The following is a 16,325-nucleotide window of genomic DNA, read 5'->3' on the forward strand; positions in this document are numbered from 1 at the left end:
GAACTTTATTTTGTTACTACAAGGAATTCAAAATTTTGTTCATAAGCTTGAATTACAACGTCCAACTAACCTTTTGATTCTTATCTGCACTCAGTGTTTGACAACAGCCTGCTATTGTTTGAAGTAATAGATGGCAACTGCATAACGTTTTTACCCTACCTACAAATAATTTCCTTTGAATTAACAGATAGAAGTCTTTCATTAAAAACCTAATATCATGCTTTTTGAATAAGCATAAAACTTCACCAACTGACCTTAATTTTTAAAGCCCTGCTTCCATTAAAATTCTTGATGCTTAATACAATTATGCCTTTTTGTTTCAAAAATTAATACTTCAGTTTAACTTAAAATTTAATGCATTTTAATTTTACCTATAATTTTTTACAAACGTGATATGTAATAAAACTTTAAGCTTAATAATTACCATTTAGAAAGTGATACTAAAAAGTATTCTTAGTTATTATAAATTTCGAGATTTGCATACAAAACTGTGAAATATACATGTGACAACAGAAAACAAACTTTATGCTCTCTCTCTATATATATATTACAGCATGTTAATTATGAAGTTTATTGAATTCATAATTTTATTGTGAAACATTATGAAGCAAATAATATGCTAATTAAAATACAGAAGTAAAAATAATTTATTACTTAATTCATAAACTTTACATAAAACCTTAAAAAAAGAATTAATTAAAAAATAACACAATATAACATTTCATAAAAATTCGTTTCGACTGCTTGGAAAAAATGAATGGTTTTTCCCCTTCTTTGTAAACCATGTCTCCTAAATAAAGAAAAAAACATTCCTTTTAAAATCATAATCATAATCATGCTCTTAAAAAGCTTATAAAAATCATTTTAATAGATGTTTTAAACATGTGCTCATATAACACTTTTAATCATATTTCTTTATAATATCTTAAGTAATCAGGAACAGCTTAAATACTTTAAAAAATTGCATTACAGTGAACCGTCTCATTACTACAAGCTACCTCAGTCAATCACTTTTTAAATTTAACCAGCATTCCTCATAAAATAACTAATTAGTAAACATAACTTCTCTAAGATGCCCAATATCATTAAAGATCAAAATCTTCAGGAATCACGCATAGCTAGCTTAGAGAAGGTACATTGTACAAAAACAGCCAATATGCAAATCTTTTCATAAATGAAGCCACCATAGTTATTAAATATAATATACAGTATACTTATATTCAGAATTCAGAACTTGAATAAATTTCCCGAACTGTTTTAGCATTCGAAAAATATTATATTTATTACCTTAAATTTCTAAAACAATATTACATATTGGTCAAATGAATCACTGGGACTCGGACAACATTTTCCCCCAAGCTTTCTTTTAGCAACAGGATTCTGAAATTGTTTTAATGATTTAGGTAATGTTTGTCTCTCTTAAGGCGCTCACAAAACAAGTTACCCTAAATTTTTCGTCTGCATAGTGGTCGTTTTCATCTTACTAACTGATTTGCTAGTGGATTTTGGGTGCATGGCCTAGTATTTATGAAACAATAATAGTGAACAGCTTCAGAAATGGGGATATCTAATGCTCTTGATGCTATATTCCCACTTATTTTTACTAATTTTATCTTCCGAAAATTGAGAGGGAAAAATTAAATGAATAATTTAATTTCCAAAGGACACAGTCACAGTAGGAATATAACAAATGAAAAGTAATCATGGATAAACTATTACTATCACAATATTATTTCTTTAAAAGAAACCTCTATTTCAATATGAATACACATAATTGCAACATCTAATAAGTTATCTCATTTCTTTATAATTTGAATTTCTCTCATTCTCATAGTTGTTCTTGCAATTCCTTAAGCCTCAGATCATACATAAATAATTAGAGAAGATGAATATGCAGCTGATATGGCAAAATTGCACAGTGAATGGCAGTTGGTATTTCCTTTCACTATCATAGATCATTTTTTGTATTAGGCTGACATAATATTCAACAGTTAGAAGAGAAAGATTCAACGGGGCCTTTAGTGTACTAAAGTTTGCCTTTGTTAGTATGACGAAAACAATCAGTATGTCGATAAATCCATTTTAAAATCTTGGGATATTCATTTTCTAAATGCATTAAAAGGGGGAAAATTATGCAAATATTTTTTTTAATTTTCAAAATCTGGTTCTAAAGCTGGGTGGGATGGAATATGCAACGCAATACGGTAATTCTGAAGATCATTGCTCGTGGTAGTACAAACGGAGTGGTGATTACATGCTGTAGAAGACGGCACAAATTGCAGTTCCAGATGCATTAAATGCTTTGAGGTCTAGGGAATAGCATTGGGCAATAATAAGAATGAAATTCAAGGTATAGGGAAGTAGGAATGAAGATTATTATTATCAGATACTGAAATGTTAATGTTACTAAATATTCTTATTGTAATGTAGGTTTCTTTTATATAATAATACTATGATAGTTACCAGTAGTTCATTCATGAATATTTTTGATTGGTTATGGTCTTACTGTAATCACATCCTTCAAAATTAAATTATTGCTTAATTTCCCCCTTGATTTTCATACTATAGTATTAGTAAAAAGGAGGAAAAAAGTCTGCAAGTAAACATAACTCCTCTCTATATATCATTATGTCGATAAATCCATTTTAAAATCTTGGGATATTCATTTCCTAAATGCATTAAAAGGGGGATAATTATGCAAATATTTTTTTTTAAATTTTCGTGGGCAACTAAGCAAAACAAATGTGACTTTTTCTTCTTTAAAAAATTTGTGTTAATAAATAGGATGAGAATTAAGCTCATTTTAAAGACTTATGACACATGAAATATACATGATCAAAATAAATTAGAAAATTAAGTTCAAATAAATTTTAAGCTAAATTATGTGTTTAAGTTGCAATACTTCAGTTTGATCTATAATCCGGACCTCAAAGCTACAAACTTTCTGCGCATGCGTCGCGTTGAGGCATGCGCGTAAGACCTTTACGGCTGCGAATATGCGTGTGCGCATGCGCATAATACGTTTACACATGTGCGTTTAATGTATAACGGACGGTATAAGCTAAGCTAAAATTATCTAATTCAATTAATATTACAGATTGCGTTGTTCCTTAATCTTCGAATTAGATCCGGCTTATTATTTTTTGAAGACTGTTAGAGCAATTTTATAAAAGTAAGCTTGAACTTTCAATTATGTCAAATAGAATTTCCGATATATATTTACTAATATGTAAAAGATCTACAAAGCGAAAGTATGTTTCGAAGTCCATTAAACAAAAAAGTGGAATTGCTGCAAAAAAATGGATAAAGGCATAATCCTTTGTTTATCTAACCATTCAGAAATCTGCTGTTTATCAATTTCACGCTACTGTGCGGCGGGGGGGGGGGAAATGCCGCGGCGCGCAATGTATTGGATGTTCATCTGTCAGCAATCCTTATCTTCAGGGCAGATGTTTTTATTTTATTTGGCTTATAATTCCTTACTAAATGTAGTATTTCATCTCGATGTACTCCGTCTTGTTTATGATTTAAATCAAATTCCTCGTCAATATAATTCGCTTCCGATAATGAAGAAAGTGATACAGAGGTTATTGAAAACGAAAAAATTTCGATTGACAAATTAGTCGGTATTCTCGACACAGCAATTATAGGACTTCAACAGCGGAACTTTGTAACTGAAGAAGAAATTATGGCTGTTTATAGAATTGAAGAGAAAGTATTATCACATAAAACGAAGCAACTTAAACAACTTACATTGAAAGAAATGTTTAATAAAGTAAACAAATAAATATTAAGCTTTTTTTTTTTTTTGATACCCTTTAGATCATAATTGTTCTTTATTTCATAAATTACGGTTTCATATTTTTAATTTTAAAATTTCTGCATGGCATCTTATCAGATTTAAACTGCTGATCTGTAATCCGGAAAAATTGATAATCCGGAATCGCCGAAGTCCCAACGAGTCCGGATTAACGACTTTTGACTGTACTAACAAAACCAAACATCATATTCCCATTCTGCACAGTATAAAAATTCTTCTGCAAAACTGCAAAAATGACCAACACTTTGGCTTATTTGATAATTTTCAAATTCACTCCTTTGTTTGCATTTAGAATTTATAACTTTAATTTTCCACAGAAATTTGTTTTTGATTTTAAAAAATTTCACTGGCATAATTTCATTCACTTCAGCATATATTAATAGATGCAGAAGGTTTTTGTACCTTACATAATTTTAAATCTTATGTAACCTAACGTAATTAATAACAAAATCAAAACGTAGATCAGAAACTGCATAAAATTTAATAAATAATTTCTACTAGTGTCACACGAAATGCTATGAAATTAATCAATAAAATGAGATAAAATATATAGAATTAATATTGCACATGTGTGAAGCTGGAAGTTTTACGTTAAATACTTTTTTTTTAAATTAAGTATTTTTAAAAATGACCCCTTAGAGCATGGGACCTTTCGTAATTAGAACTTGCAAATCCACTTCGCTAGTCTTTCATAACATTGCTTTTCTTTTATTAACAAGAAATATTGCATTCAGTTATTTAATTTAAGATTTCCAAAAATAATGCTACTGAAAGGCATGAATACTTACTTAAATTTGAAATTAATTTAGTTGACTTAAAATAATATTTAAAAAAATAAATCTTCATATATACGTCTAACAATCAGACCTTATTAATTTTCTTTTATTTGAACAATATCTGAATTCTGCATTAGTTTGGACTAGTAAATCATTGGACAATTAAATACCAAGCTATAAGAGAACTAATGTAGTTTACAAATGCACTGAATTTTATTTCCTGCATTAACTTTCAAAGAAAGTAAAATTTTCTGCATATTTGCATCATTTGGATTGATAGAATATGGCAAAGCATGCAAAGGCTATCAGTCTAAAGGGAAGTATATATTCATGGACGGCTTTGTAAGGAAAAGTAACTTGCATTTCCATTTATTCATGTGTGAGTATATATATATATTTACAGTTGTTAATCCTAAAATCAATGCTTCATTAAAAATTTATTATTATTTTATTTTTAATACTAACATACAGATACAGAATTGTGTTAAATTCCAATACACAATCATAATTTATTTAAAAAAACTTATTTTATGATTTATATATTATATTACATGAATAAGAGAAACATTTGTCAAGAAATATATTAAACTTGTATTAGCAGATTCATGCTATCCTAGTAACAAGACTATCATACTTCAAAACTGTATTAAAATTGGGCAAAATAAAATCAACATAAATTCTACATTAAATGTTTAAAGTTATATATACAATATAATAAATTTTGTAACTTATAAAATATTAATGGAATATTTTTGGAAATAATGAACAAAATTTTAGTTTTCTTTTATAACTAGTTTAACGAATTTTTAGAAAAATATTTTAGGTCATTTCCATCTTTTCCCTGTTGATATTGGTATATTAAAATATATGGAATAATTAAGTTGCATCTAGTTAGTAAACCAAAACATTACGAAAAGTATGATGCGACATATTTTTAATCACTATAATTACTTCATTTTGGAATTATAACATATTCGTAAGAAATTAATACCATTGAAAAAATAATATTATTACACTAAAGAATAAACCGCATTGTTCAAGTTTTTGTAATTTTACTTCATAACACACTCGTATATAAACATATTAGACTGAATTATAAACCAAGTATAATTAATTAGGTAATCCTAGAAAAAGAATAAACTAAACCTAGTAAGCAAAAAAAATATATACATTACATTCAGAATTCTAAATATTTACATAAACTTTTCTCGCAAGGCCTTTTCTTGCAAGGCCTACGTTCTTTGGTCAGACGATTACAAACGAACGCTAACATGATTAATTTTGTTTTCAACAACCACATTACCGTTTCAATTAAATACCACAACAGTGATTAAATTTTGGAATAATTAGTTATAAATAATAATACGGGCAATTTAAGGCGTAATTTATCGGATGCGCAATGACAAAATACTACTATTAGATCTGCATTTGGAATAAATATTCTGCACTCTTTCAACTCATTACGAACACTGATATTAATTAATCGCAAAGCTTAAACGTTTAAATACTTACTCACTACATATAACAGTGCAAAGTGCATGAGAATAATCTGCATAAAATGAACAAAAAATATTTCAAACGTAATTGTAAACATTTTCTTACTTACCTGCGCTATACAACCAACATGCATTCAGCCATGTTTTTTTCTGCAACTAGCTTTCAAACACTTTTCTTCTGATTGGCTGATTTCCAGTCAGTCACGTGATTCTTCCGCGCAGCTACTGAAACATTATCTGTAATGTTACAGGCAAATTAGCTGTACCAGCCACAGTTTGCTTTCAACCTGTTACCATTACAGGAAATTCTTGTGTAACTTTTTGATTTCTGTAACTTTACAAAACTTTTGCCTGTAATAATAATAATTTTTTTTTACAGTGTACCTAGAGACATCAAATTTAGAATACGTAGTCCTCCATTCGATTATGGACATCTGGAAGCCCAAGTTTGCGATTTGGAATTTGTTTTATTATCTATTTCATATTTTGTAAAACACTAAAGAATTTCTTATTAACAAACTCAACAATTTCAAAGCTAGCAATGGCAATGCTGTAGAGGGGAAAAAAAGTTTAATCTCCAGCGCGCGGGACTGCTTTTCGGAATTCTAAAGATATGCTCTTTTTAAATTATTTTGTAATATTGCTGTTGAATGAACTTTATAGTTTAAGGGCGGAAAACATGATATTCAATAAATATAGGTATGACAGCGATGAACAGAAAATGGTATATTTTAACTGTACAAAATTTCTCACTATAATTTTCCATTATTTGATTTAAATCTGGGAAGACTTTTAATGTAGAGCGATGAAAGGTGAGAGGAGAATAAATTAAAGCAAGGAATATGGAAACACGGATTCTAAACTCCATAACCGTCACATTGGAAAACGATTTAATAAAATTTATATTTTGCAGTTTCAGATTTCTGAAAAACTATCTGTATCACGGTAATTTTAATTGACAATGAAAGAATAATGTGAGTGGTTTTATGTGCACCATAATAATGATATTACCTTAAAGAATTAAAAATATTTTTTTTTCCTCTCAGTGCATATAACTTTTGCTCGCTCACATTTTGGAACCTTATGGAATTAATCATTTTACAAAAACTACTGTTGAAGAAAACATATACAGGGTGTTCTTTGCTCATGGTAGGGGGTGCCAGACCACAACTAGACAAGCACAAATCCTCACACAACCTGCAGTCGGAACTCAAGTGGTAAGCCGCTAGAGGGCGGGACGTCCTGCGTTACGGAAGGATGGAAAAGAAGTAGAAAAGGATGGAATGAAAAGACATTGATGAAATTTTTTAAATTGCTTTTAGTGAACAAAATAAAATTAAATTCCCAATCACAGCAGTGCTTAAAATGGCGCCACCAGCAAGCTTGACATAATTTGACTGTCGTTTTGACTGGCGAACACACGAGGCATCTTTCCTACGTTTTTAGCAGCTAACAATTTTTTTCATCGGAATCGACTGGACTTTCATCGTAGATAAAACTCTTCATGTGACTCCAGAGGAAAAATTCCTGAAATCCTGAAATATGCATAATTTTCAGGCCACCCCTTCTTGACGTTGCATTTTCAATGTCGGGTATGCGTTTGAGAGGATTTAGGCAGAGCGTATTCTGCCTATTTGAAGGCCACATTACTAGGATAATTATTCTGAGATAAGAGGTTATATGAACGGTCATGCAATCAACTTGCCGATAGTAGCTTCAGGCCAATGAAGCTTGAACCAACATCTATGCGTAGCCTTTGACTAGCTTTACATTGACTTAATTTTAATCTGAATTCCTTGCTTTGAATTCTAATCATAAATGCTGGCTGAATTGTAAGAATCAGGTGTGCCTTCTGTTCGATTTAAATAAAACTTTCACACTCTTACACTCATTCGAATCGGAAGTGCATTATTACCCGAAATAACGTCTCCTTTTTTTAGAAACACTAAAATAACATTCTTCTGCACACCTGCATTAACTACAACGCATTAAAATTATTTATACCTAATCACTTCATTCACACGTATAATTTTCCCTTATAGCTTTTACAATTTAGTACACCATTATTCGAAAGCCTAAGACAGCACCACATATGTATTTTTCAGGTTTCTTCATAAAGAAAAGAGTGCGCGTTATATACCGAATATACTTAAAAATTAAAAAAAAATGTAGTTTGAAAATACAGGTGCGCGTTATATGCCGGAATATGCGGTATCTGTTCAGGAAAAAAAACTGCTTTAAAAGATCTGTTTACGTAAGAAATGTGTATAAACATAAATTAGATGAAAATTACGTGCATTATTTTTAATACTCACTCAAAAGTCCCTTTTTCTTTGAAAGTCCTCCTAGAGACATCTCCCCCCCCCCATTAGGAAGATAGATGGCTCTGGTATCCTTTAGCCTACTTAGAAATTTAACCTGACCTGTGAGCCGAATTACAAATATTTTAACAATTTTATATTTACATTTAGCCATCAAGTTGCAAACTTTTGACTTGAAACCCTTTTTGGATACATTCTTTATCAAATGGAAACTTTCTAGCAAATATATTTTGACAGATCATTCACTACCTGTCTTAGCAATTTTAGCCAACTGAATAGATTTCTGATAATATAATAAATAATAACAATACATTTCATATTGGAACTTTAACCTCATTGTCATCGGATCAAAACTGGATTGCTTTACTCTGCATACTACTTCAATTTTGAAACAGTTAAAACAATTAATTGACCTAAATTCACAAATACTTGAAATTTGCATACTACAAGGTAATAGAAAAGTTTTTTTAATCTAATGGCAGGCGCTTGTCTGCTCGACGATAGACATTTTATTGTGGAGGCGGCCTGATAGGCGGCCACTCTTACTTCCTATGACAGGAACCCTGCCTTCTCCGGAATTCGAACTCGGGTCCTTTGGTATCTCAGTCAGCTTCCTTAACCACTGTACTATCTGGGCGGTGTAGTCGATAATTTAACATATACTAAAATAATATTAATATTTCGATTAATAACATTCAAGATGATTTTTTCCAATGTCTTGAAACTGTTTTAAAATAAGCAGAACACTGCTCAATCTCTCATCCTTATATTAGGGATTAGATTAGAAAATAAAAATTGATTGCGTTTCATTCAACAGCATGCGTATTGAATAACAAAGGTTTTTTATCCATAATCTTACATTACATTTAGTCATCAATTAAAGATATTCCTAAATAAAATTTAAAAGAAGAGCGAGAGAAATGTAGTTTAATACTGTTACAAATTTAGTAAGCTTTGCAGGAAAAGCAAGAATGCAGGTTAAGTCTATATAACATAGAGTAAATGGACATCTCATTAGTTTGGCGAAACCGCGCCAAGCTGGCGACGGTTTTAGCTAGTACATTTTGTCACCAAATTTGGCGAAACATCGCCAAAACTCGTCACACTTGGCGAACATTTGGCGGCATTTTAGTTCAGTCCCTTACCACCGTATTGCGTACTGTAACTCATAACTGTAACTGATTCCGTATGTAGCTGTAACCGTATCGGCTCTCGTATTGCTTCCATTAATTTCGAGAAGTACTAGAGATTTCCCGACGGCCGGGTGAACACTATATGAGACAGGAGAGAACATTTGCTCTCGCTGTTAGTTCAGAGTAGCCTATGAAGTATTGGGATATCTTCGTCTTATCTTCGCCTTTTAGATGCGCTTTCCATTGCATTGTATATAACTAAGTAGTTTGAAATGTCATTACTGATTTCGCTCTGTGATAGTGTGAAAAATTGTACGAATACTTTTGTGAAACTTCCAGAACTGTGAGATGTTTTTTTGGTAAAACAGTCTCCGATTCTCATGAATTCTGCGTGCATTCAGTCTACTCAGAACTTGTACGCAGGAAACATTATTGTTTCCTTGCAACACTTTTAATTACTGACCACGAAATCATACAAGTTTTGAATACAATTGAAGCGTGGATACTGAATTATTTGCAATGTTTTTGCAAATTCTAAGTGCATTTTATATGTAAATATTGTTTTCTAATTATTCTTATTAGATGTAAAATGTAGTTATACGTTGGATCAATTTCAAACAGATGTTCGTCTTTTTTTTTTTTTTTTTTTTTTTTTTTTTTTCAGTTTATTTAATACTTGTACTTTACTCTTAAATTGGTATATTTCTGCTCAATAATTTTTCCACCATTCAAGCTCAAAGTATACCTAAATGCCACTAAGCTATGCAAACTGCTATTACCCATCCACCAATGAATGTTTGTTTTGTGCATCTCCTTGCATCTCGATTTGTGCGGAAATGTTATGTGTGGAAGTGCTACCACACCGCTGTCAAGGTAACGGGCTCTGGATGTAAATAAAAGAGTCCCCCTTCCCTTTGGCTTACTGTTCAGCAGCACTGCGTCAGCCGTAGTGAGAGGAAGAAGTCTTTCTATTACTTTTTCAGTGAGCTGCACCTGAATTAAATAATACACAAAAATAAACGAGAAAACTAGAAAAAACATAATATGATAAATAAATAAAAGAACTTATTCTGTACGAACAACTATATATAAATAACTGCAGCAAAAACTATTTGAAGCAATTTTTAAAAAAGCTTCACTTCAATGTATAGAAGGAATTGCAGATTAATGCAAGTACTTATTTCAAAAGGATTTTGAAATTCAGGGAAAAAGCTTTCGCCTATACAACAGCTTTCACTGCTGACATACTTTCAGGCAGGAAAGTGTCATCGATGTTAACCTTTATTACAAGCTTTTATTTAGCTTCACCAGCATGTCAGCTCCATGTTGTGTGTGATTTAATGTGCTCTTGAATTTGTGTCTATACTTCGCGAAGTGTGATGCTTTCTCGAGTTTATGTGCTTGTTTTACATTATATTTGCGTTCCGACATTGAAATAAATCAGTGGATAGAGCATGCAAGTCTTTTTCAAGCGATTTGGATAATCTGAAGTTCCGGAGCTGGCTAAGCCTAACCTGCAAGTTTGTTTATGCCTGTTATTTTCTTGTTGTTTGAGAAACGGCGTTTAGTAGAATTTCACGCTGTATGAGATTAATTGAATGTTTTATTAAGGCTTTTCACATATATCTTGAACTTATTTTAAGTATTTTCTTCCATTCTTAATGTTTTTAAGAATCTGCACAATTTGCATATAGCCTATCTATAAAATTGGTGTGCATTGAATTTTAATGTGGCGTAAATTAAATTGAACACTTATTTAATATTGCTTACGTATTTTCATACCTATATTTAACTTTTTTCATGTACTGTTTATGACTTTTGAGGCTTTTGAAAATTCACCTGATTTGCATGAAGCTTTTTTAAAAATTCTGCGTGTTTTGAATTTTAACGCCGTGTATGGTTACTTGAATATCTGCTTTATATTACTTACGAGCTTTCACACTTATAATTGACACAATACGGTATTTTTGAACTGTTTTTATATTTTTTGAGATTTCGTGCGAGTCAAGGCTTAACTTATTTACTATTGAAGAGTGTTTTGAACTTTTGTCTTATCTTTTGACCTATTGACTATTATTAATATTTTGCGCAGAATTCTATATTTGTGAAAAAGAATTTATATTATATAGTCTTTGTGAATCTGTGAATATTGTTTTAATTTAGACTAAGAATATTTTTTTTTATCTGCATACTTAAATAATGAGTGCTTAAATTTTGCTTTTCGCGGTGAGAGGAGAATTGATTTCATATAATGAATTTTCTGTAAGATTGAATATTAGAGACCCATACATAGTTATTATTGATTTTACTTTACTATTGAATAAAATGGAACGTTAAATTATGAAATCGGCTCAAAACGACGTAACGAATCGGGATTTAATTGTTGAAGATATAAATGAGATATATGATAATGATATTGTGAAAAATAATGAAATTGGGAAGGATTATCAAGCAGTCAAAGGTATTACAGTAAAGGAAGATAAAAGTGGAAAAGGAAGAGATAAGATGAATGAAGTTGAAAATGATAATGATAGAAGGCTGCAGAATCCAGAAGTTGAAGAATCCATTGGATCTTTGAAAAGTATATTGACCGTAATTAAGACCATGTATCAAGTAGTTGAAAAAATGAGAAAGACCAGAATCAGCAAAGAGATATCAGACAAACTTGTTGAGGGTCTGGACAAGATCGTTTAATTGGCCATGCAACAAAATCTTAGACTTATAGAGACGGATATTACTATGACTTATCAAGTTGGTATTGAAGAGATTAAAGAGGAAGTGAGATATATTGTGGATTCTATGGATGTTAAGAGAACAAGGAAAAACGTACTTCGGTCGAAGAGCGAAATTGTTAAAAAGGATAACGATGTCATAAATAGAGACGCAGGATTGATTATTAAGGGAAAAACTCCTGATATTGATGTGTTTGATGAAATCTCAAGCTCTATTCGGCCAAAGGATCTTGGGATTAAAATGGTGGATTCTTTTCAAAAAAAGAACGGAGAGTTTGTTGTTAGATTAAAAGATATGGAGGAATCGAAGAAATTAGAAAGAGGTATTGAGAACAAATCATTCCTTAACAGACTAGTAGAAATTCGGAGAAGTAGGTTTATAAAACCGAAAATTATTATTTATAATGTTTCGCAGGAGGTTGAAAATGAAAATTGTTTAGAAAGTTTGAAACAAGACTGTTCTTGTGAAGAAGGGTGTGTTAGATTTCTTTTTTGTACAGGTAAAAACGGAAAGGAGCTTACTTCTCATCGAGTTTATCATGTGGATAAAATCTGTCAAGCCCAGATTTTGCAAAATGAGAGAGTTATGGTAGGGTGGAAGTCTTACCCTGCCAAATTGTTTGTTCAACCGAAGAAATGTACAAATTGCCTTCGTTTTGGCCATATTAAACGCTTCTGCAAAAATGAAACTGTTTGTCACGCCTGTTCAGGTAAGGTCCTCATTTAGCCAAAGACTGTGAGAGTAAATTTAAGAAATGTATTAATTGTAAAAATTTTAACTCAAGGAATAAAATGAATATAAATGATGGGCACGAAGCTATTTCTAAGGAATGTCCAGTTTTTAAGAGAGAAATAAAATATATTACGGAACATATGAATTTATGAACTCATGAGTTTTTAACTATGGGTCCTGATATGTTAGCTTTACTGATTTAATATCTCGCCACGGGATGCATACTTGAGTTTCACTGTACAAATTCTACTGCGGATTTGTTTCTGCTTTAATTTTTCTTTGCTTAATAAATTTTAATTTATATTGGTTTTAAGAGAGATTTTACCATTACACGATTTTTAAATTAAATTAAACTTTTAGAATTTTTTGGATACAGTTTTTATTGTATCTTATTTAATGAGGTTTTTAAGTATTAATTTGAATCATTGTCAAGCAGCTGCCATACAGCTCTCTGCAATTGAAAAAATTTTGACCAAGACCACAGACGTCATTTTGATTCAAGAACCATACTGCATTGAGGGCGCCCTTACATATAGTAATAGAAATTGGAGAGTTGTTCATCAAAATGGTGGGAGATCGGCCATTATTGTCGTTAATCCGGATATTGATTCTATAGTGGATTATTCTTTATATATTATCACCTCTATAACAATTAAATACTGGTAAATATTCATACGGAGTTGTGTGTGTTTATTTTTCCCCAGCAGAAGATATAAATTTATATCTCTTTGAATTGGATGACATTTTAAATTTATATACAAAATTTTTAATTTTTGGAGATATTAATACAAAGCATTTTACTGGGGAGCTGTATTGGTTGATGCGAGAGGAGTTTTGGTGAACGACCTTATCTTATACAGAAATCTTTTATTATTCAATAATTTTGATTCTGCCCCCACTTTATCTACAGTTGGAGTTGGATATACTGACTTGGTGATCGGTTATTCAAATATAAGTATTCCAGATTATAATTTTATTATTTCAGATGAATTAACTCTTAGTGACCATAAACATTTGATTTTAGATGCGTATGGAATTGTGTATAGAGAAACTAGTTCCTGTACTATTGCGAGGAATCCAATTCGTATCAAGAGATTTTGTGTAAAAATGAAAAGTAAGATTACGAGTTATCAGGAGAGAATTATAAGGGCTGGTACTAAGTCCCAGTTGGATGAAATTATTTTGGAGATGGAGAAAGATCTTGTATTGTATACAAATAATTTGCTTAATATTAAAAAAAACAGGATAATAAAATCTCTTGGTGGTCGCCGGAGTTAACTACGTTGAAGACAAGAGTTCGGTCATTAAGAAAATTCTATCAGGTGAGATGCATTTCGGAAGAAATTAGAAAGATCTGTTATAAGAGAGAATTAGCAATGTATAAAAAATCAATTAAGAAATCAAAATATGAAAGTAAATTACTTTTTGAAAAGTAATTGTAATTATGATGGATTTTTTAATCACGCAACTCAAAAGGTAAAAAGGGGAATAGTGTTAAAAAGGCCTGATGGTAATCGAGAAGGAAATATAGAGCATGTGAAAAGGGAAATTTTGGATGAGATCATGGGAACTGATATCCCTATACGGAATAATTTTGATTTCATCTTAGAAAAAATAAAAGAATATAATACCGATGATAAAGAATTCATGCTGGATGAGATTCGGACGGTTATTACACAGCTTCGTACAAGAAGTTCCCCTGGTTTGGACGGTGTGCATGCGGGCAAAGTGAAGATGTTTGAATTTTATCCTAGTTTTTTTTTCCGGCATTTATACAATAAGCGTTTGTTACATGGTCTCTTTCCTGAGGTTTGGAAAATTGCAAAACTTGTTCTCATACCTAAGGCAATGATAGAATGAGGCCAATGTGTCTCTTAAAGGTGATGGGAAAGGTACTGGACAAATTGATTGCAAATCGCTTAAAATATTATATAAAAACGGAGAAACTTATGTCTTCTAATCAATATGGTTTTGTGCCGGGCGGAGTACAGAGGATGTATTATATTATGTTATTAATTTTATAAATAATAAAAAGATAGATCATGTAGTGGCCGTCTCTTTTGATGTTACTGGAGCATTCGACTCTATTCGTTGGCCGTCACTCCTTGTCAAGTTACTTGAATTAAAGATAACGAGGAATATTTTAAACATTATTATAGATTATTTTAATAAAAGGAAGATTTTGTATGAGAATGAAGATGGTCAATCTTTAATTATTAATTCCAGGAAGGGTTACCCTCAGGGGTCTTCTAGTGCTCCTCTGTACTGGAACCTGATTGCAAATGATTTATTGAAAAGACATTTTCCTGAGTATATACGTTTGGTAGCCTATGCTGAGGACCTTCTGGTGCTTATAAAAGGTAAATCTTTGGAAATAATCGAAGAATATTTTAATTAATTAGTTCTGGAATTAGAGGATTGGGGAGAAAAAGAAGGATTAATGTTCGATATTCAAAAGACAAATGCTATGTTATTTCCCCATGCAGGAAAGCAGACACGAGAAACAAGGTTGAAATACAAGAATCAGAGAATAAAGTTTAGAAAGGAAATTAAATATCTTGGCGTAATTGTGGATGATAAATTAAATTTTATTGTACATTTTAATCTGATTTTTTATGGTTCATAAAATATCAGAATATATTTTAAATTATTACAGGAGAAACTTCCTCAGTGAAATTCTGTCTATGAAAAATACCATAATAAGGTCAATCTACGAGACTGTTGTGATTCCTCGAATTATGTATGGCATAGGCGCATGGGGTTGCCGGGCGGAGGAGCTGGTTAGACTTCGTATGAAACTGGACACAATGCAGAGAGCTTGGTTACTAATGCTTACGAGATGTTTCAGAACGACCTCTACTGAGGTTGTTTATATCCTGGCCGGTGTGCCCCCTCTCTCCAAACTATTGGATTTTTATTATGATAAATTTCGTTTAAGAACAGCAAATATAGATTTTTAATTATATGGAGATTCTATTGTAACACGGTGTGCTTTTGAAAAATTTGATTTAAATTTGATTCACTCCGCTGAAAGAATTTTTATTCCGTATTATTTGGATGCTCCAAAAATAGGAGAAATTGACATATATACAGACGTGTCAGGTCTGGGAGACACCATTGCTTTCGCATATGTTATATATTATTATGGAACAGAGATTAAGAATAATAAATTTAAACTCAACATTTATAACTCAGTTTGTCAAGCGGAAGCTATGGCTATTTTTTATTCACTGAAATGGATTAAGAAGACTCTTAATGAAAGGGAAATATGATATACATATTTATTCTGACAGGTCTTCAAGCTCTCTCACGAC

The 16,325-nt window shown here is 31.2% G+C and overlaps 1 long non-coding RNA gene across 1 annotated transcript; it reads right to left on the minus strand.

The window, feature by feature from the left end:
* Window positions 1–629: 629 nt before the first annotated feature.
* On the minus strand, window positions 630–6,243 carry LOC146996123 (uncharacterized). Its single transcript, XR_015041863.1, has 2 exons — window positions 6,203–6,243; window positions 630–790 (listed from the first exon to the last, which is right to left on the minus strand). It is a non-coding gene; the product is annotated as an uncharacterized LOC146996123 (long non-coding RNA).
* Between the last annotated feature and the right edge of the window lie 10,082 nt (window positions 6,244–16,325).

The sequence above is a fragment of the Stegodyphus dumicola genome, chromosome 7, assembly GCF_044657685.1.
Source record: "Stegodyphus dumicola isolate Sdum_Otavi_A_Nest chromosome 7, ASM4465768v1".
In the NCBI taxonomy this organism is placed as follows: domain Eukaryota; kingdom Metazoa; phylum Arthropoda; class Arachnida; order Araneae; family Eresidae; genus Stegodyphus; species Stegodyphus dumicola.